General features: G+C 47.6%; 1 long non-coding RNA gene across 1 annotated transcript; it reads left to right on the top strand.

Moving 5' to 3' along the window:
- Positions 1–182: 182 nt before the first annotated feature.
- On the top strand, positions 183–19,122 carry LOC122232590. The gene is made up of 8 exons (XR_006209936.1): positions 183–305; positions 12,863–12,925; positions 13,937–14,112; positions 14,450–15,296; positions 15,945–16,123; positions 17,103–17,182; positions 18,314–18,388; positions 18,874–19,122. It is a non-coding gene; the product is annotated as an uncharacterized LOC122232590 (long non-coding RNA).
- Positions 19,123–22,282: the final 3,160 nt, after the last annotated feature.

Below are 22,282 nucleotides of genomic sequence, written 5' to 3'. Positions count from 1 at the left end.
AACTCCATTGGAAATTGAATTTCTTCCATATTCAATCAATATTTAATAAAGAGAGAAAAGGATCTCATTACCAAGACCGTCTTGTTTCTCCATAAGTCATCAATGTGAGTTCCAGAATTTCATGGAGCCGAGTTCTTAATTGGAACATTATATATTCTCTTTGCAGCCAGTGAGCACGCGCCCCTTCCCAAGAACACACCTCAGCCACACCTTCTCCGGGTCCTCGCAGAGATTTTAGAGAAGGCCAGGCCTGGGCCTGGAGATTTTAGAGAAGGCTTCTCCGTGGGCAAGCGGGGAGAGCCAAGGTAACAGGGGCGCTGGGTTTACGGCGGGCTGAGTGAGTAGCAGGCATGTCCTCGGGTTTTATTTTCAGGTTGGGCATTGCTAACTCGTCTGCACCAGTCACAGGCTTACTGTGGGGAGTTTATTCTATATCATCTGTGTTCCCTCTTCCTTAGCAGGGCTTAATGAGTTGAAGGGATTGGAAAGTCGTTCCCAGCCAAGCCGATATCCTATGAGTTATAAATGACATTTCATCCACATATGCAGATTTCCTGCACCGGAGTGAATTATTTACAAGATAGAGCTTGTGGGTTCCAACAATCAGCTGCCTGAGATTTACACCCACACTCCACAGTTTCTGCTCTCCCGCTGCGCGAATGTGAAGTTTCCCACTGCCCTGCAAGATCTGAAGATTTAACAGGAGCAGGCTCCCTTCTCTGGGAGCAGAAGCCAGAAGAGTAAATGAAGCCATTCCAAGCCTGGCTTCTTCCCCCTCTCCGAAGAGGATGCTTTGTGTATGGAAATGCAAATGAGGAGCACCCAGGAGAACTTAAATTCTGGGAGACCTTTCTGTCCCATTAGAAGTGATTTCCTAACCTGGAGTTTCACTTAATTAGTACAATCATTTCCTCCAGAGCGTGTGGGAATCTGCATTCTCTCCTGACAAAAGCACTGCAGTGAGCTCTCCCTTCTGGGTAAGAGAAGGCCCGACATGCCTCCCAACCTCCAATAAGGATGCTACAAAGACACAGGTCCAGAACCAGACAAATCTGCGAGTAGAACAAAAAGCTCAGAAGCCAGTTCAAGTATATTTACGTCGGCAATCTAGGATAAAGGGGGCATTCCAAATTAGTGCAGAAAGAATTTCTTGAAAAAAATACTTAAAATGCGGGGCACCTGGGTGGCTCACTTGGTTGAGCATCTGACTTTGGCTCAGATGGTTATCCCGCGGTTCGTGAGTTCGAGCCTCGCGTCGGGCTCTGTGCTGACAGCTCTGAGCCTGGAGCCTGCTTCGGATTCTGTGTCTCCCTCTCTCTCTGCCCCTCCACTGCTCATGCTCTCTCTCTCTCTCTCTCTCTCTTTCAGAAATAAACATTGAAAAAAATGTAAAAAAAAATACTTAGAATGAGAACGATTGACTACCCATGGGGAGGGAGCAGGGAACAATTGCTACTTTCTACCACAAACAAAAACATATTCTTGTTAAATCAAAGACCCAATATAAAAAATAGGAACCAAAGGAGCATTGAAAGAAAATGCGGGAGAATATCTGCGCAACCTTGCCATAAGAGTGAACAAACTGAGACAATGACCAAAATGACCTATTTGGCTACAAAATACTATAAACTTTTCCCAGTGAAATCCAGACTAAACAAAATTAAAAGACAAGTGACAGACTGTGAGGGGAAACATTTACATCTAAGTATTAAAATCTCATATTCAAATAAACTTCAGCAGATCAAAAGAAAATGACAAACGGTTCCCTCAAAGGGACAAAGAATACGCATCGGCAAGAAGTGCTACGAATGGTAAATGTCTACGAAACGGTGTCCCACCACACTTCTGATTAAGGAATATGGAAGCAAATCCCAATTAGACACCCTTTTCCCAAATCAGATTTCGCAATTACCTATTTATTACTACTGAGGATACGACCAAATAGGCATCATCGTAACTTCTGGCAGGAACAGCCAACTGGTACAAACTTTGGGGGATCAACTTGGCATTATCAATAAAATATGACATTTGCATGCCCTTTGGCCAGAGAAGCTCACTTTTACAGTTCTGTCAAAAAATAAAAACATAAAGACACATGCACAGGGACGCTGGTTGAGTATAGTTTGTAATAGGAAACATTGCCCACAGCCGAAATATCTACCAGGAAGAGAATGGCTTGATAAATTACGATAGATTCATTAAACAGAATGCCGTATTCCCATTCCACCTGGATACGACCACGTTTCCGTCGGTAGGAGAATGGGAGAGTAAACGTAGCGACCCCATTCCATTGACCATTACGTGTGGAAGTTCTGTTCGGATTTTAAAATATCCGGTCGCCACCTTGGCATACATCACACGCCACGGTCTCCTCATCTTCCTATTCTCGCCGCCTTCAAAAACGGAACCCAGATGTCAGCAAGGAGCCCTTGCCCATCTCAGCAGTGAGGGGTTTGCCCACGAGGCTGGTGAGCGGGAGAGGGTCTCCATCCCACCTCCTGGAAGGTGACCCGACAAGTTCTCATCACCTGTTTCCATTCCCCAGAACACCCCCCGGCCTCAGTGGCTACCTGAGCTCTCTTCTCTTGACCCGCACCCCCAGAGCCCCCCTTCTTCTCCCTCCCTCTTCTGATGGAGAAGTAGCACCAGGGCAGAAGCAGGCACATCAGAGCATGTTGTCAGCCAAGGCCCCCAGGGCAGGTGTTCTGTTTCATTCTTTCTCGTAGCCTCAGGCCCCCGCACAGCACTCTGCACGTGGCAAGAGCCCAGTCAATGAAGTTTTATTCAATAAACAGAAAGATAACTCTTAATATAAAAGAAAAGACTTTTTTGAGACCCAGGCACCGTGTGTATCTTTCCTTAGTGCTCAAATATTTTCATTCTTTGGTAACAAATTTTATTGCTGTAATTTTATTTCTATAATTGAACCCATCAGGGAGTGAACGCAGATGGTCATGCCAGAAAATCTCATTGAGTGTGTGTGTGTGAGACGGAGAGAGACAGAGACAGAGACAGAGAGTTTCTTAAAAGTTATCATCCTAAGCAGGTTTAAGCCAGGAATTTGGCTCTTTGAAAAATTAACATTTTGTGTTTGTTTCCTAAAGGAAATAGTATGAAGAACACAGCGCTTGTTTGGAGGTCTAGGTGTTGAGTTTATTTCATTAATTCATTAAATGTATTTGGAGTGTCTACTGTTCACTCATCCTTGTTCTAGGAAAGCAGGGTAATGTATTGCAGGAGGCAGGATGTGTTTGAGGATGGGACGAAGGGAAAGGAGGAATCCAAAATCAAGAAAAGACCTTATCTAAAGATCCTGAAGCCAGAGGGAGCCTGGTATATCCCAGAAACTGTGGAACGTGCTCTGTTCAGTCTGGAATGTCGATTGCAAAGCAGGGGTGGGGTGGTAGGGGAAGGAGGCAAGAGACGCTGAGAGATGAATGTAAACACATCGCGCCTCACCATACGTGGCCATGTGTGTCTGGCCCCATCCTGAGAGCACTGGGAGATATTGAAGGGTGCTAAATACCTGAGTTATCATGGATCCCCGCTCTGGATTCTGGCTCTAGAAAGACGTTTCAGGAGCAGCTTGGAGGGTCATTGGAAGGGCAGGGTCAGAAGCAAGCTGATAGCCAAGTGTCTTCTCTAACACACAGGTCAGGCACCATCGATGCAAGTAGGGTGGTTTCAGGGCAGACCACAAGCATAGATAAAAGCAGAGTGAATGTTATTCAGAATTTGCCGTGTGAGGGCCTGGGGGGGGGGTGGGTCGGGCTTGGTGCAGAGACAGAAGTGGGGACAAACAGGTGCCTGGCACTGGCTGGGGTTTCAGAGGTGAAGGTGGGAATAGAGGGGGCCTTTTGGAGGGAAGGTGATTGGATTCCATCTCATGCTTCCTGAACCTAGGGTCTCCAAGGGACACTTCCTTGGGTAGAGTGGCCAAGCAGCACCAGCTGCGAAGGTCTGGGACCCAGACGTCACGAGCTCCCAGTCCTAGTGTGTCCCAGAGTCCGGACAAGAGGAAGCCCAGGATGGGGAGAACAGACAGGCTGCATCTGAACCCAAAGGTTTATGGACATGGTGAGTGACATAGACTGAATACGTGTTCTCCCAAATTCATATGTTGCAACTCTAGCCCCCAGTGTGATGGTATCTGAAGACGGGGCCTTTGGGAGGTGATCGGCTTTAGATGGAATCTTGAAGGTGGCCTATGAGGGGGCCGGTGCCCCTCTTATAAGGGGTAAAGAGCAGAGCTCTCTCTTCCTCTCTCCTCTGTCTCTCCCCCTCCCCCTCCCTCCCTGTGGCATGTGAGGACACGGCAAGAAGGTGGCCGTCTGCAAGCCAAGAACCAAGAATCGGGTCTCACCAGGAGCCGAATCTGCCAACACTTCGATGTTGAGCTTCCGGCCTCCAGAACCGTGAAAAATAACTGTCGGCTGTGTCAGTACCCCAGTCCGTGCTGTTTTGTTAGAGCAGGCCCCAGCCGGCTAAGACAGTTAGACCATACTGGATCTGAAAACTAGCTGGGATTTGAATAAAAGTACGGGCCGGGTGACATTCTAACAGAAAGAACAGCCCAGAGCCTGGAGGAAAAAGGGACAAATCAAAACTGATTTCTGATCAGCAAACAGATATCACTAGGAATCTGCCAAGTGGGTTGGGTGAAGCATTTCCACGTCGAGGCTCCCGTAAGTCTATGATTAGTGTTCCTGAGACCCTTGGGCCCCGTGTGCAGCAATGTGCCACTGTGGCTAGGGGACCAGCTTTGTGGCCCGGGGGGGGGGGCCGGGACGATTTGTTGCTGTTTGATGTTAGAGCAACACGTGCAACTCTGTGTCCGAGGGCCCACTGATGCTTCCAAACCCTGCTACCTTCTCAGACGACGGCCACCACACTAAAGTTGCCGCCCAATTCCCAGCAGAGTCCAGCAGTCTTTGCACAAACCAGAAAGATCTTGCCAGAAAAAGCAGCAGGCAGCAAAATATTCTTAGTACGTGCTGTGGGGATTCCCTTTCCTTCAAAACCCAGTTACAGGCTGGCAAATAGAGATCTTACTCGACTTAGGTTTTACATAGCAATTTGCTATTTTACTTAAGGGCTTACTTTTAATTTGCCAGTGTGTTCCCTTCCTTCCTTCCTTTTATAGCAGAGTTGCCTGCACTCAACTATTACAGAGACTCAGAATAAGGACACCGAGAATCCTTCTAAACGCTGTTTGTTTTCAGATGCGCCTGCCCTCTCTTGGGAGATTGGGGCTTCATCTGTTAGAGGCCAGAGAGACGGAAGGGTGTTGAACCTGGAACCCCAGGAAGCCTTGGGACCGGGGCTGTTTGAAAACTCGCTTGGATGCTCTGGTGTCCAAGTTCTGTGCCAAAAACCAGTCAGTCGGCCCCGAGCAGCAGGACGCGTGTAATGATTCGATTTCTTATAGCCACCGTCACCTTCATCTATATATTTGTGGTGATTTATTAATACTGGTTCCACCTGTCTCGGTCTGCAGGAGACCTTGTATCGTTGGGTTTCTTCTACAGAGTGGAGAGAAATGAAGGGGGCAGATGGGATTATGACTTATTTTCCAATGTTGAATTTATAAAAAGATCTTTTGTCAGACATTGCACAGCAGTTTGTGGCATGAAATTAATCCTATGAATAAAATTGCTAACCTCACCTAAAACAGGTGCTTTATTTAAAGAAGGATCGATGAGGCTTGCTAAATATTATTTTTAGTGTTGATAAAAGCTTTTCATAATCTCAGGCTGCAAACATGGGAGAAATGGACAGCTCTGGATGTGGCTCCCCAACACGCGGGAGCCAGCTCGCAATGTCACCCACCACGTCGGAGAGACTAAGCCGGTCACCAGGCCCTCAGTCCCTCTATGTCAAGCGTGGAGCGGGAGAAGTGCTTTGTCTTTAGTGCACCTGAATCTGCAGTTTGGACCCATTTCACAGGGTCAGCTCCCCAGGGTCACCACTCGTGACCCAGTCAGCAAGACACTTAGCTGTGTAACAAAAGTCAGTCTTGAGGCCGAACAGCCACACCTCCAGGCTGTTTGTTCCTTACCCAGCGGTCGTGTGAGTTCTGACTTTAAGGGGAACATGGACGGTCTATTGTTTTGCTGCTGAATCTTTGTGAAGCAGAAGCAGAAGCATCGTTAATTTCACATACACTCGACTTTGACCTGCGTCCCCCGTACAGGACAGGTATGGGCTGCAAGAAACCAGGCCATCTGGCATCACTGTTTTTGCGGCCTGTGGTTTTAGGGTCTGGCCTCGCCAGAGAATGATACCAAGACTCCTCGGTACCCTGCACTTGAAATTCCCGATAGCATCAAAAGTGCTAACTCTCACAAGCCAAATCCTCAACCTCTAAATAAATACGTGAATAAACAAACAGACAGAAAAGTCTAGAAAGTTCAAGAACATGTTCATTGGATAAATATAAACATTAAATTTTCTTCTACCATGGGGCACCTTGGTGGCTCAGTCTGATGAGCTGACCGTTGTTGGTTTCGGCTCAGGTCATGATCGGTCATGAGATTGAGCCCCGCGTCGGACTCTGGGCTGAGTGTGGAGCCTGCTTGGGATTCTCTCTCCCTGCCCCTCCCCTGCTCACTCTCTCTGTGTCTCCCAATTTAAAAAAAAAAAATTAATAAATAAATTTTCTTCCAGTGTTTCGATTAAATCATAAAAAAAAGGGGGGGGGAATGCATTTTTCTCCCTTTTGTCTGTGTAACTCTCTAAGTTTGAAGTCTCCTCAGCCTGGAGTAGAATTACAATAAATAACACTACGTTTCTCTCCCATTGAGCATCCTACGACGGATTTTCGTTTTCTACGATACACAGCACTGCAGGGGGAGAGCAGATTGTACAGAGATTCGCAAATCGTCTCTCACTTTTTAAAAAGAGCCCCGAGGAGAGAGAGGAGGGTCTGCGACTTCCGCAGTAAGAGTGTCTGCTTTGCTCTTCACCCTCGCTTTGCCGCTTTTCTGCTCGGGAACGTTCTGGAGAGCTGCAGAGGCCACCCAGCCCTGCCCTGTGAGTGAAACGGATCCAACGGTGCAAAGAACTTCATTAGGACGTCAAGCCCGTAGTCATATTTTCAATCGCTGCTGTAACTTTTTTCCTCGCAAGTGCTTTCCCTTATTTCGGGACCACCTAAGGCTCCGTGGAGTACACAGCAACACAGTTTGAGACATTTCTGTGATGTTCCGTACTTCACATAGTTGCTAACAACCTGTCAAAGTCATCCTGACACCAAACTGAGAAGCTGATGGTTTGGGAAACATATTAGAGGAGATGAGAAAAAAAGGTAGTCCTCATTACTGTAATAAAACCAGCAGAGACACACGGAGAATCAATTACTGATTTGTGACCTAATGAACTCAGCCTCAGTCAAGTAGAGAACTGCACCGAGCCTCTTACATTATCAAATGATTTAGGATGGAACGCTGTCTGAAGACGGGCGACAAGTCGAGGCAGGGCCTTTCCTTAAGTCGCAGCGGACTTAATTACCTTGTTCCCGAGAGCAGGGATCAAATGAAGCCACTTAAGGTGCTAACGCTCTGCGCCAGCTGGAAATGAAAAGGAAATAATTAACACCCACGCGAGCTACGTCGAAGGTTGTGACACCTCCTGACAGAGGCAAGGACACTCAAAGTTCATTCGGCACCGAGTCCACCGCCAGCCCTCCGGCCGCCACGGCACTTTGTCCGGCTGGGCTGTGGCGGTGCTGAGGACACCAGAGCAGGTGCACCTGAGCCCACGTGAGCAGCCTGCAGGGCTCGGGGACGAGGCACAGGGACCGGGAGGGTGCCTATCCCACCGCCCACATGTGTGAGTTTCAGAGACAAAGATTATAAAGATAATGCTAATTGAACACACACACATACACACACACACAGAGTTCTTGTGCCTGATGAAGAAATTTGTTTTCTCTTTCCTTCCCTGGAACCACGTTCCGATGCAAACGGGAGACCATTGCCGACAAACGCGAGGTGGGCCACCAGCTTAGGGGAAGGCACGCGGCACCGTTGCTTTGAATTAAATTCTCCGGAGCCATCTTTCAGCTCGTTTGTCCCTGCAGCATCCTTCTCCTTACACAGAGGTGACAAGGACACCAAACCACAACGTGGCAGGCTCCTTTGTTGGCGAGTAGGAGATAAGATCCTCGGCCACCGGCCCCCATCGTCGGGAAGGCGTCCAGAAGTAGCGATGAGGACAATGCGGGCAATTTCAGGTCTAAGTTCTCACCCCTCCCATGCACGTTCTGCTCACGCCCAGAGGACGTGGCGAGGCTGAACCTCTTTGTCACCTGCATTGGTCCACAGGAGCTGGGCGTGGAGGGACTCAGCTGTGTCAACACAAAGCTCTGTGAAGCCAGCTCACGAGCTCTCACATCGGAACGACTGGGACTCACCTCTCTGCATCACCGGTGAGTCAGCCCCCTGGGCTCCACATGTGGCACCATTAGACTTCGATGACTCTTCGTGAAGGGGTTTATAAATGATGACTCATCACCAGAAGAAGGCTTGCATACAGACGAGTCACAGCTGGAAAAGCGCATGGACAACAAGCGTGGGTTGTGGGGTCTCTGTAGAAAGTCCGTGCATCTGGGCGAGCAAGAAAGCCCCCGAATGCAGGTGCACACCATGAATCCGGTACAGGGATGCTCAGCGCCCCACCGACCCTGGACAAGTCACCGAAGGCAGCGCTTCTCCAACTTGAACGTGCAGAGGAATCACCTACATAAGTGGACGTTCTGATTCTTGGGTGTGGGTGGGGCCAGAGTCTGTGCTCCTGGCCGCCAGCCTGTGGATCCCCCGTGGAACAGCAACACCTCAAATCTGCTGTTCCTTCTACCTGGGTCCTTCTCAGTAGAGTGGACGCACTGCCTAAATCCTAGCAGGACCATCACGTTAAGTCCTACGAGCAAAGCACCAGCCCAGAAGAGGTGAATGGGGTCAAAGTCCTCCAGAGAGCATCCGAGCGCCAGACCCCTCGGCCGGCCCCAGGCTCAAGGCCCTCTTCTGGGCAGACCAGCAGGTGGTGAGGAGCAGGGCAGATCTCCCCCGGAGATGAAGGGCGGGATCTGGCCGGGTCCAGGCCGGCACAGCACGGCCGAGGCAGACCCCCACAGGCCCCCGTACCCTGCCCTGGCTGTTCAACCCCTTCCATGTCGGTCGAGCCTGACGCAGAAGGACAGTACGGTCCTGGAGGGTAATTTTCCGATCAAGAAATCAGGCGTCGATTGTGACCACAGCTTGGCAATGGCCCGTCCAAACGCTTCCGCGTACAAAACTGACGGTGGTGTCCTGAACTGCCAAGGAGAATTACACAACCCCCAAAAAATGAGATAAAGAGGGAAGGCGGTTTGGCACAGGCGGCCACCCCCGCTAACCAGCATCTCCGTGGAACGGGAGCCAGGCGCCTGGCCGCGTAGCCGTGGCCACCAGGGACGCCCGGCTGAGCCATCACTCGAGGCGGCCGCGAGGCTGCAGCCCTGCCCTCCTGAAGGCTGGGTGATTCATTGGATTTAATATTGTCCCGAGCTTTGCTCCAGGGAATGCTGCAGGAATGTTTTTCAAAAAAAAAAAAAAAAAGAAAGTCTCAGCCATTAAAAGCAGTCTGTTGGCTCCGTCCTATAAAAGAGGTTCTTTATTAACTACCGCAGTGGCAGCTGAAAGGTTCAGTTGCTGTGTGGTCACAGGGCACGCGGTGGTAAGGGCCACGTTTCAGGTTCTCTTACCTCTACTCCCCCTTCTACTGGGGCTTTAAGAATGAGGACTGATGTCCTCAACGTGAAGGGCCCAGAATGGAAGGTGCCTCCCGCTGGCCTCCCCTCACCCACCGGGGCCCGGAACTCACCTCCCCTTGGCAGCTCTCGTGTCCTCCACTCGGAGGTCGGTCTACAGGATAGGAGGGGCCGCTCCAAGACCCATTCCCTTCATCTCCTCTGGTGGCTGCAGAACAGCCCCTGCAGACCTTTCCTGGCGCTTACAATCCCTCCAAGCCTCTTCCTCCTTTGGAGTACGTTCAACTCCACGATGGCCGCCGTCCTGGTTCATCGACCCAGGTAGAAGGAACACCAAAATGCCCAAGCCGTCCTCCACCTTGACATACGAGAAGCTTCTTTCCATCTCACGCTGGGTTGTCTCCACCGTCTCTGGGTCCCCAGGAGAGCTCTGGGGTAAGCCATTATTATCTGGAGCAGCATTATATATGTCTGTATAGTTAATTCCTTCCTGATCACATCCAAATTCTGATGAGTATTTAAAGCTTCCGGTTCCTTTAAGCGTAATCAGGATAGCAAATCTTGGCAGGGAAACAGACAGTCCCTCAACCTAACTGTCCTTGAAGCAGGCCGGCTTCTGGAATGCTTTGTTTGGCCCACCCATTGCTTGGAGACAAGGAGCTTCGGAAGGAAGCCACAGGAGCCATCTCGGAACGCTCACGGTCCCTCAGAGTCCGACGCAATACCCCGTTCCTGCGCCGACAAGCTCAACCCTGCCCCGTGGCCATGAGCAAGTGTCACATTTCTGGAGCGCAACACCGTGATTCAGAAGCCCCCCCACCACCCGTCACACATAGAGGGTTCAGTAACAGTGGGCCAGCAACTCCTGAACGTACTCCCTCAGATGCCCTATCAGGCTCCTGTGGTCTCCTGACATATGTCCTCCTCAGCCTTCCACCGCCCTCCAGACTTGGTCCCTGGGCCCACCCGGCCTGCCACCCTCACGGAGGTCTCTCTCGCCGTCCTCCGTGGGGGTTGTCCTTGGCTTTGATGGCTTTATGCTCCCAGGAACCCACCTTACAGACACTTCCCGGGAGCGAAGCACTTCTTCGAGCTGTATCTTCTTCCCCCAAACAAAGGTCACTTGCAAAAATCGCATTTACTATTTGCCAAGGCAGACAGGTAAATGGTGGAATATTTGTACAATAGTCAAGCTCACGAGGAGCCCAAAATTCTCTGGTGATCCTACACTCAAAGATAAACACAGACACACTGTTCCAGTCTTCCCAAATCCTAGTGCACAGAAAGCCTAAGAGCTGATAGGAGAGCTCTTGAAAGTTGTCGACCATGAGCGTTAGAGGATAGTCTGGAACATCCTACCTTTCCTGCTGTCATTCTGAATCTTCTGTTTTCATCTCTTGCACTGGATTCTCCTTCTTCACCCGCTCCTCAAGTCTTGGCATTTTACCATGATACAAAAGGGTGCTTTTCTGGTCTTTTGTTCTGAGTCTATAATCTTTTTTTTTTTTTTTTAAGTGTATTGACTTATTTTGAGACTGAGAGTGGGGGAGGGAGAGAAAGAATCCCGAGCAGGCTCCATGACGTCATCAAAGAGCCAGATGCAGAGCTCGAACCCACAAACCATGAGATCGTGGCCTGAGCCAAAATCAAGAGTCAGACACTTAACCGACTAAGCCACCCAGGCAGCCCCATGGGTCTACATTCTTTTGCTAGACAGTACTTCCACTCCTTTGGCTTTAATTAACTATTTCTGGATGCTAATAACTTCAGCTTTTGTATCTCTGGTTCTGACCTCACTCCCAAATGCCAGAACCTTGTGTCATTGCCTTCTAGAACTACACTGAGTGTGGAGCTGGCATGAACCAACCACCCTTCCTACTGCTTTCCAGGCACCTGGCCCCTCGCCTCTGCTGAAGCCATCATCCTGTTTCCCAGGCAGAAACCTCCCTTGACACCACACGGTCCCTTCTTTATGTCCACAAGCTCACAAGACCCCTCAGCCCTGCCTCGGAAGCCTGCTTCGTGCCCACGACCACTGCCTTGGAGCAAAGTCTTCACCGGGTTCTTCCCTTTTCTTCATTCTTGCAACTACAAATGTAAAAAGGCTCAACACAAAGAAAATGCAAGGATAAGAACAAATATCCCTTGTAATCTTCACATACAGAATTAACTACCATTACTATGTGCATGGACGGTAGAAATTACTGTCCAAGCACCTACTGTTTTGTTAGGTACAGCCATGATGCTTCCCGGCTCATTTTATGTTTCGCTACATTGGGGTTTACTTGCTACACGACATTCCATGTTATAATCAGCACATCATTCAGTCAAGCAAACCCTTTGCTGAGGAGATCTATCAGCGAGGATCAAAACAGGATCTAAATATCAGCGAGGATCTAAATATTTAACACAGGATATTTAAGGCCGGGAATTGGTTACAAAGGTGAGCTAAGAGCTGGGAGGTAAAGTGGTTCAGAGGTTGCAATGGCGGGAAGCTGCCACCACCCCACTCATATGACTGGGCTTAGGTCCACTGTTTTTTTGTTGTTGTTGTTGTTGTTGTTTTAATTTTCTACCATCTGTCTCTTTTGGTCCCTCTGTTCTTCTTTTCCTTCTTGTGTTTGCATGGATCCAATATTTTTAGTATTGCGTCTTAATTTTGCTATAGGCATTTCAGCCATACTGCTTGCAGAATTTTTCGGAGGGGTTCTAAGGATTGCCATGCACCTTGAACATGCCACAGTCTAACCAGAGGGAATATTGCTCAGAAATGCACAAAAATCCTATGTTCCTAGCAACAGGATTACATTTAGCGTTCTACCCATCCCTTGTGCTGTTGTTTGCTGCAAATATCCATCTATATGTGTTCTCAGTCCCACAACATGATGTGATAACTTGCTTTAAACATTATTTATCTTCAGATAGATTAAGAAATTCACTAAGCTAATTAAGAAAATTAAGAATTAAGAAAAGAAATAACACAGAGCATGTATGCATGCATACCTGTTTGTCCGTGTACATACATGTATGTATACACACATATATACTGCATGTCTGTTTTTACCCACATTTACCATTATGTCTGGCACTCTTCCTTCTTTCCTGAATATCCAGTTTTTGTCAGATGTCGTGTCCTTCAGCCCAAGGAGCCACTTTCTTTGTCGAGCAGATCTGCAGGTAACGAAGTCTCCACTTTCCATTATCTGAAATGACTTTTTCTCTTCTTCACTTTGAGGGATAGTTTAGCTCGCTATAGAATGCTGGCTAACAGTATTTCCTTCTAGGACTCATTAAATAAGTTACCCTGTCGCCTCCTGGCCTTGTTGCCTTTTCTGCAGCATCAGCTGCCTTCTGGATCATTGTTCTCCAGTATGTCATGCCCTGTTTTCTCCAGCTGCTTCAACTCTTCCCCTCTGTCTTTTGGTTTGAGAAGTTTGGACATGACTTGAATTTTTTTTAACGTTTATTTATTATTTTTGAGACAGAGAGAGACAGAGCATGAACAGGGGAGGGTCAGAGAGAGAGGGAGACACAGAATCCGAAGCAGGCTCCAGGCTCTGAGCTGTCAGCACAGAGCCCAACACGGAGGTCGAACTCAGGGACCTCGAGATCATGACCTGAGCCGAAGTCAGATGCTTAACCGATTGAGCCACCCAGGCGCTCCTTCCTGGACATGACTTGATAGGACTAGGAGCAGTTTTCTTTGATTACCTTGCCTGAGGTCTGTTGAGTTTCTTGGATTTGTAAACCGATGTGCTGACACAAAATCTGAGATGCAAAGTTTCCTGAACTTGTTAGAAGACTGTGACAAATATTTTAGTCTCCCCTCTGTACGTGTGGCTTTGCTTCCAACCATCCTATCTCGTGTTGTCTGCTTTCCGTCCCCCAAGCATGATGCACAAGTTCGTGTCTCTCCGCTTCTGCTCTGATTTCCACTAGAAATGACCTTTCTACCCACCCTTTATCAACTTGCTCATGTCCCAGTCGGAAGCCCAGTTCAAACGTCTCCTTATCTGTGACACTCTCCTGCCAAAGCCCCAGCAATGTGTGTGGTGGCTCCTTCTGCCTTCTCAGCACTCTGCACGCTCTATTACTACACAGGAAACACATTATTGTAATTGTATTTTTGCACATCTTCTCCCATCTGGGTTTGTCAATGATAAGAATTCTCCCTTCTTCTCCTTACAGCCCTTGTATCCAGCACAGTGCCAAGAGCATCATATGTGTTCGAGAAATGTTTACTGACTAATTGGATGAATACATGAATGAATGAAATGCATTTACTTACAACCATGAAGTAACGTCCCTGAAGCTCTTTGTAAGGAGAAACACAATGACATTTAGCCTCAAAGTTTAACACCTGGGTAAGTAACAGTGTTTAGATTTTGATTGAAGATGTACAGGTTCCTAGAAATCTTCAGGGAAAAGCTCTCAGGTACCTCACGGTTTCTGAATGGAGGCCAAGAATGGGTTTTAAATCTGTGATAAGTGTATAAAAGTGGGAGCAATCCTTTTTTATTATATATTACCTCCCCAGTCATTATGAAATCATTTCGTATTCATTGTGATAACACCAATCATTAATGTACTCATTTGGCATTCATATGACTCTCTTATGCACTTTGATAGGAATTCTGTTGTAATTAACCATTAGTTAATGTTAATAGTAACGGATGTTTAAAATAATGTGCTACCAAATAGGGTCATTGACAGCAAAGGGATCAACGTATTCAGGCGCGAGAGGCACGGGGGCAGTCCTTCTCCACCGGGAAAAGTTCCTAAGATGGTTGAATGAAGTTTAAGACACGGTGGACCCTCGACAGGCCTGTTTGTGCTGGGGCCTGAGCCTTGAGAAGACTTGATTTCAATGTGAGAAGGAAACCGTGACAATCCGGCATGCGATTCGGTAGTTTTTCTTCCGGTGTGTATGCAGATGGACTGTGTCCTCAATTATCTATCTCGTATTTGTCTTATTTGCAGTCTGCGTTTCTCTGTTGGGGAGTAAATCTGATTTTCCTAAAGGATTGTTCTGGAAAAGGGATTTGAGGAGAATGTCAACGTAAAATGCACTTCATCTCCAGATCAAAGAAGCGACGGTCCTATTAAAAACAGTAGCTTGTTAAGGGTGAGTTGATGAGCTGCGTGTTCGACCAGGATCATCGTGCGATGCAAAGTGACCATCACCGCCTGAACTCCCAACTTTATTGGGCTTCCGTGCACTTTTGCGATGTGCTAATGAAGGTGGAGGTTGCTGCTTCCAGAACCTGCAGGGCTTCCTTTCCAACGTGACCCTTGTTGTTACTGACGCCAGCCATCACAGGGCTTGGCATCACAGATACGGGCTTTCAAATGCCCTCTTCCTCCCACTAGCTCTGGTGCCCGACATGACGTTCCCTCTCAGGGAATTTCCTTCACCCAGGAAGAAGAGGAAAAGCCCAGCAGAGCTCTAGAAACACGTGGCTCCAGCTCCAGAGGCCTTGGCGTTGTGGTAGATCATGCTGGATCTTGCCCCCTACGAGCCTACACTGGCCTTGGACTCCACACAGAGGTGAGACACAAACTCCCCGTGCCCCTGCAGAGGCCAGGAGGGCCTTAGTCCCTAAAGTACCACTTCTGCGGTGTGAGGATGACTTATAAATCTACAAGGCAATGAGATTAGCTCCATCAATAACAAATCCACCTTGCACTCAATAGGCAGATATAAAAGACACAGCAAAGGTAACACATCGACTCCAAATGGCACAACTGGGCCACCCATTGATTTCTGGGCCTGAGAAAAAGTTGTCTGGTGTGGAGAAGGTAGAGAAACATTTGAGCACTAAAAAGGAAGGGGGAGAGAATCACCCCAATAGGGCAAGAGTGATGGACCTGCCCAAACACTGTTCCTCTGCATCAGGATGCAGCGTTGCCTTCCTGGGTGACGGCAGTCGGGACAGCTGTGGGCGTGGAAGGTGCCAGAGCGGCTCTGCACAGAAAATTCCTGCCGAAGGAGGGGCACGGTGGCCACAGGACTCTGGGTTTCCAGGCGGAAGCACAGATACAGCTCTGTGTTCCTAGGACAGTGAGCGCGGCCTGGGTCTGGAGAGGGGTGACAGGACCGAGCTGAAAGCAGCTGGGCTTTTGGTGCCCATGCAATCCCGGGACAGGCCGTCTCCAAGGCCCAACTTTCCAACCTTTCGTTTTTCCCACCCTGCAGCAAAGTGGCATCTCTTCTCTTTATGGAAGGCCTCCCCTGGACAGGATCCACTGAAGTCTAATCCACACCGGCACAGAAAAACCTAGGACGTTAGAGTTGCACGGGCCTCAGGATGGCCTTGTCCAACCACTGGATTTTACTGATGTGGAAACCGAGGCACCGAGGGAGAAAGCTACCAGGTTGGCAGCATGTTGACTGCGCTTGCCCCCGTGTGGCCCTCGAGGCATCATTTCTGCATCTGTCCCCTCGCCCCCGCTGGCTGCTTCACAAAGCATTTCCAAATCCATAAAGCGGGAAGAATACGGCTGTGATGCTCAGCCAGGGTGTTAAGGGAAGAGACAAAGGAGGTGGTGAACTTTGGCAAGGTCTCAAGGCTGCAACGTGCCCATGGGGAGGGGGTTCCTGGCTGCCATTCTCTTGGGCCAGCCCAGACCTCCCAGCCCCCCAGCACGCTGCCGCACGTCACAGGCTTGGGCCATGCTGTGCTCTGGCCCGATACATTAGCCGTGAGTGCCCTGGGTTCACCTCCTACTCTGTAACTGGGCGACTGCTCCGGGGCTCCCCCAAGGGCTGCCCTCCTGTGAGCTGAAGCTCTGTCTACACTGTGACCGGGGGCGCCAAAACCACCACAGCCACAAGCCCGCCTGCCGCCCAGCGTTTGGCCCTTTAAATCCCATGCAGCAAAAACACTCCCCACTCTATCCACCTTAATCATTAAAGAGGCTCTTCTCGCCTCTACCGTTCCATGTCTATAAAAACCATAAAGTAGAAATCTTTAATTACTCGGAAAGGTCAGGCTTCAAATTGTATATTTAATCTGGATTTAAAGAAGTGTGTTCTATGAAGAGTTATGCTGTGGTGTCCAAACACCTGCTGCTTCCATTTGTCAAGACACACGCGGGCACTCCCAGGCACAGACACACAAATAAGCCAGCTCTGCTCAGCACGGGCTACCTTTCCGTTCAGAACTGAAGTCAGGCGGACGACAGGTGATTCTTCCAGGGAGGAAGCAATTGCATCAAAGGAGGCTATTTCCACCTGCCTTGATTATTAGCTTGGAAAGTGGGGTATTGAGAGATGAGAATTTCTGGGGATCGCGACCTACCCACCTTGTTCCGTCTCCTTCCTTCCTTCTTCCCTTCCTCCTTCCATTTTCAGATAAAAGTCGGCCACACAGTTTCAGGAGGTAGATGAAGACACCAGCCGACGGCAGCGGCTGCCACCTGGGAGGATATCAGGTGGGTGGAAAGCAGCAGGCAGGGTTGGGAGACTGGACCCATATGGGTCACTTATGTCATTTATGTCACTATGACAGGAGCCAGGGCTTGGACTGTTGGACCAGGAGGTGCAGATATGCAAATATTCTCTAGCTTTGAGGACCTAGGGCAACAATTGTGTCCCAGCAGTGATTATGCTAACCAGCTAGTTCTTGGTATGTGTTTGGTTTTGTTTTGTTTAATATTTTTTTTATTTATTATTTTTGAGAGAGAGAGAGAGAGAGCGAGTAAGCACGAGTGGGGGAGGGGCAGAGAGAGAGAGACACACAGAATCCGAAGCAGGCTCTGGGCTCTGAGCTGTCAGCACAGAGCCCGATGCGGGGCTCGAATTCACCAACCATGAGATCATAACCTGAGCCGAAGTCAGACACTTAACCAAATGAGTCACCCCGGTGCCCCTGTTTTGTTTTGTTTTAATTTATCTATTTGATTTTGAGAGAGAGAGAGAAAGAGGGAGGGAGGAGGAGACAAAGAGGGAGAGAGAGAGAATCCCAAGCACGCTCTGTACTGTCAGTGCAGAGCCTGGTGCGGGGCTTGAACTCACAAACTGTGAGATCATGACCTGAGCCGAAGTCGGACGCTTAACCAACTGAGCCACCCAGGTGCCCCTTGGTTCCTGGTTTTTAAATAAGATTCTTCCCTAGAAGGAAGACGTTTCCTTAGAGAGATGGCTGACATCAGAGTAAGGAAAGAACAAGATGAACTTGGAATCAATTATCGTGCCAGAAGGAATGAAAATGCCCAAATAATGACAAGGGTATGTCAAAGGGACATGGGAGTGAGCTTGAAAGAGTTACTGCTGACCCAAACTAGAATCGTTAAGGAGTTAAAATTAATAATAATACATGGATTATATCCCGTTGTATAAAATAGTGATCTAAGTGGCCATGTGGATAAATACATGAATAAATGAGGACAAGAAAAAATCTCTTCCTCCTAATAAAAAGCCAACTCATGAATGTGGCATAAAAATGGTGTAATTAGAAAATCACCATTTGGTACCCAACACAGCAATAATTCAGGTGAGAACCATCATTGGGTGTAAACCCAGAGCATGAAACGTGGGTAAAGAAGGGCTTTCCACACCCTCAGGGTACCTCTCCAGAAAATGCTGGCTGGTGACAATGGAGGGCACAAGTGACTTTTCGGCAGAGGAGTTTGGCACGGGTAAGTCAGCAGCAGTGGGACGAGCTTGCCCCCTGGGCTTCCAGGTAAGATGCAGTGAGGACACAGCACATCACTTCTGTGACATCCCAGCCAAGAGCGTGTGGCCTGGTTCTATCCGTGAGGAAACGTCAGACAAATCCAAAGTGAGGGGTGGCCTACAAAAATAACTAGGCTGTGATCTCCAAAGAGCTCAAGGCCGTGGAAGCCAAGGAAACCATCGCATACTGTAGGACCCTACAAGACAACTGGGTGCAAGCCATTGTTGGGGCAGCTGGTGAAGTTCGAAAGTGTCCCCAAGCAATGTGTATACAGACATTCTCTATACCATTCTGGGCACTTCTAGGTAAGCCTGAAAGGATTTACAACAAATAATCAGTTCCTCTAACACAGGCTGACCAGTCTATGAAGAGACTAGTATAGTAAGAATTCTCCCTTTATTTGCTCCCACTCCTGGTAAGCTTGTTCCTGCTGTATTGATTCCACAGAAATATTTTGTTGAAAAATACAATACCATGGAGGGTACTCAGAGCCGGTGAACTGACTTCTGGACTGAAAGCTCTTCCTTTGACTAACAAAAGGGAGCTGAGGTAACCGACAGCTTGATCTCAGCAATAAGTACATGATTTTTGCTTTTCTCGTTCACCACTGGGCATGAAGGAAGGCACTCTCCTTCTCAACGAACATCAATGGCTGCCATTTGCCTACAGAATAAAGTGCATCCTGTCTACCCAGAATCTGAGGCAGTAACATGACTCCTGGCCTTCAGTTAGAGGTTACAGTCTTGCTGGAGCCACCCAGTCACACACTGGCCACCAAGCCATGTGATCTTCATATAAACTTCTCTTACCTGGTGCCTTCGTGAAGCTTCTCCAGTCTCGTGTTTCCTCCCCAGCCGGCCACTATTACTGTCTTCTTTTCACTCCCAGCTCAGTGCTTGTGTTTCTGTTACAACACTTAGGCGGGTCAGTCGGCTCCCATGGTCTGTTCCAGGCACCAGATTATAGGCCCCTGAGAGATGTCTTTCGTGCATGATTCCATGGGCCAAGGTCCTTGTATACGAAAGCTCCTAGTTAAGCAAATACTTTCAGTAGGAATTTATTGAATACCTACTATATCCCGAGAAACACTCATTACAGTTTTCAGAATACAGCAGATGGTAAAATCCTACTGATTCTATCTTTTCATATCTAATAGATTCCATAAAAAAGGACTTTGGTCAAACACTCAAGGAATTATTGACCTCTGAAACAGGGAGTTTTTTAAGTGTTTTAATTTTTTCTACGTTTATTTATTTATTGTGAGAGACACAGAGACAGTGTGAGCGGGGGCGGGGGGTGGGGTGGTGCAGAGAGATGAGAGAGAGAATCCCAAGCAGGCTCTGCGTTGTCAGTTGCAGAACCAGACGCGGGGCTCGAACCCACAAACCGTGAGATCATGATCTGAGCCAAAACCAAGAGTCGGACACTTAACCGACTGAGCCACCCGGGTGCCCCAGGGAGGTATTTTCAAACACACACATATACACACACACACTGGATGGGAACCACACAAACTACTACGGTGAATTTTTTTTTATTATTATTAAAGCATTTTGTGTTTTTAGGCAGTTTTAAGTTCACAGCAAAACTGAGAGGAAGTAACTGAGATTTTCCATATACTCCCTCTTCCACACATTCACAGCCTCCCCCACTACCACGTGCCCACCAGAGTGGTTCATTTGTCACAGCTGATGAACCTACTGATACATTATCTCCCAAAGTCCATAGTTTGCTTTAGGGCTCTCTCTTGGTGTTGTATGTGATATGAGTTTGGACAAATATATATTGGCAGGCATCCACTATTATACTGTCATACAGAGTAATTTCACTGCCCTAAAAATCCTCTGTGCTCTGCCTGTTCATCTCCCCTGCCCCCAACTCCTGGAAACCGCTGATCTTTTTACTGCCTCCATAGTATTGCCTTTTGCAGATTGTTGTAGAGTTGAATAGCACAGTGTGTAGCCATAGGTGAACTTTTCATTTGAGTAGACCAATAGAACGTCAAATGATTAGTTAACAGTCATCACTTGTTTTACTGTTTATGGGGCACAAAATACTAAAGAAATTGTTCATTTCCGTATGCAGTAAAACCTCGGTTTGTGAGTATAATTCGTTCTGGAAACATGCTTATAATCCAAAGCACTTGTAGATCAAAGAAAATCTCCCCATAAGAAATAATGGAAACTCAGATAATTTGTTCCACAACCGAGAAATATTCATATGAAAATGATCACAATACAATATATAATACAAAGTAACAAAGAAAATACAAAAAAATATAAAGAAAAATAAATTAATTAACCGGAACTTACTTTTGAAAACCTTTGTGGCTGGCGTGAGGGAGACAAGAGAGAGGAGGGTTATTGTGTAGGACAACTTTCCCTATCACTAACAGACTCACTGCTGTCTGTTGGCTCAACAGAATCTTTTTTTGCATGGGGACCATTGTATCTGCTCGCACAGATGTTGACTACAGTGAAGTATTAATAAACTCTTGTCAGGTACTGTATTTAATGGAACTGGCAATAAGACAGCTGAGGAAACGGTCTCTGTCTTCAGGCAGCCTGACCTAGAAGGAAGCAAAACATTCCTAAGCTCACTCTTGTCTGGAAAAGTAAAGGACTGTCCATCGGTGCTTTGAAATGACAAAAAAACACACCAGTGCCAGTTGTGGGCACCTTCCAACGTTCTGAAAAATCACTGATTTCTGCCAAACACCGCAGCCTGAGACCGGGCAGCTGAGCATGGGAGACGATCACCCACAATCTTGCAGAGAGAGAGAGAGAGAGAGAAAGAGAGAGAGAGAGAGAAACCATTGGGTCAGTTGTGATCAGATGACGTTTTGTATCACGTACGACTCGTATTGCAAGACAGCTCGTTTATCAGGTTAAAATTTATTAGAAATGTTTGCTCATCTTGAGGAACACTCATAGAACAAGTTATTCACAATCCAAGGTTTTACTGTACTTTAGTGTAGTTATTTCTGTGTATTTTCCAGACTTATTATTAGTAACAAGGAAAGGGAGAGGCAGGAAAGGTGAACTTGGTATTCTAGCTAACCTGGATCACTGATCCCATCTGGCCCCACCAATACATCCTCCTTGGTTTCAGTTCAGTAAGTCAGTATTTAAACACAGCATGATCTCACTTATATAAGGAATCTAAAATAGTTAAACTCATAAGCAGAAGAGAATTGTGTTTGTTAGGGGCTGAGGGGGTGGAAACAGGGGAGTGTTGGTCGACAGGTACAAAGTTTCAGTTATAGGAGATGAGTAAGTTATGGAGATCTGCTGTATGGCCTACTGCCCATAGGTAACACTACTGGGTGGTATACTTATGATTTGCTGAGGGTAGATCTTACGGTAAATATTCTTATCCTAGAAAAAATAGTAAAAATCATAAGGGCAAGGGAAAATTTTTAGAGGTGATAGGTGGGTTGATGGCATTGACAGTGGTGATGGTTCCACCCGTGTGTTATTTCCAAACTTATACATTAAATATGTACAGCCTCTATATGTCAGTCGTACCACCATAAAATGGGTTGCTTTTCGTGTATCAAGGGCAGAATGTTCAAGAATAACGTACTTGAAGTGTGCCTGCAAATATTTTGGTTGCTGATCGAGGGATAAAGCCATCCCAAAAAAGCGTGCGGGGTTTTTTTTTCCCCTTTTTTTTATTTGAAAACAATACAGTGCCACGAGATATTTCAGCGAAAACAACCTTGGAAATACAGAACACGCTCGCACCAGGAGAAAAACATTTTCTTCTGTGCAAGTAGATTATATCCCTATTCTCCACATTCCAAGCTGCATGAGAAGAGGCAGCATCTTGCGAGCTGCAAATGGCTTCTCCTCAG

The sequence above is a fragment of the Panthera tigris genome, chromosome D3, assembly GCF_018350195.1.
Source record: "Panthera tigris isolate Pti1 chromosome D3, P.tigris_Pti1_mat1.1, whole genome shotgun sequence".
In the NCBI taxonomy this organism is placed as follows: domain Eukaryota; kingdom Metazoa; phylum Chordata; class Mammalia; order Carnivora; family Felidae; genus Panthera; species Panthera tigris.
Note: the sequence above shows the minus strand (reverse complement) of the source record. Positions and strands in the feature narration are given on the sequence as shown.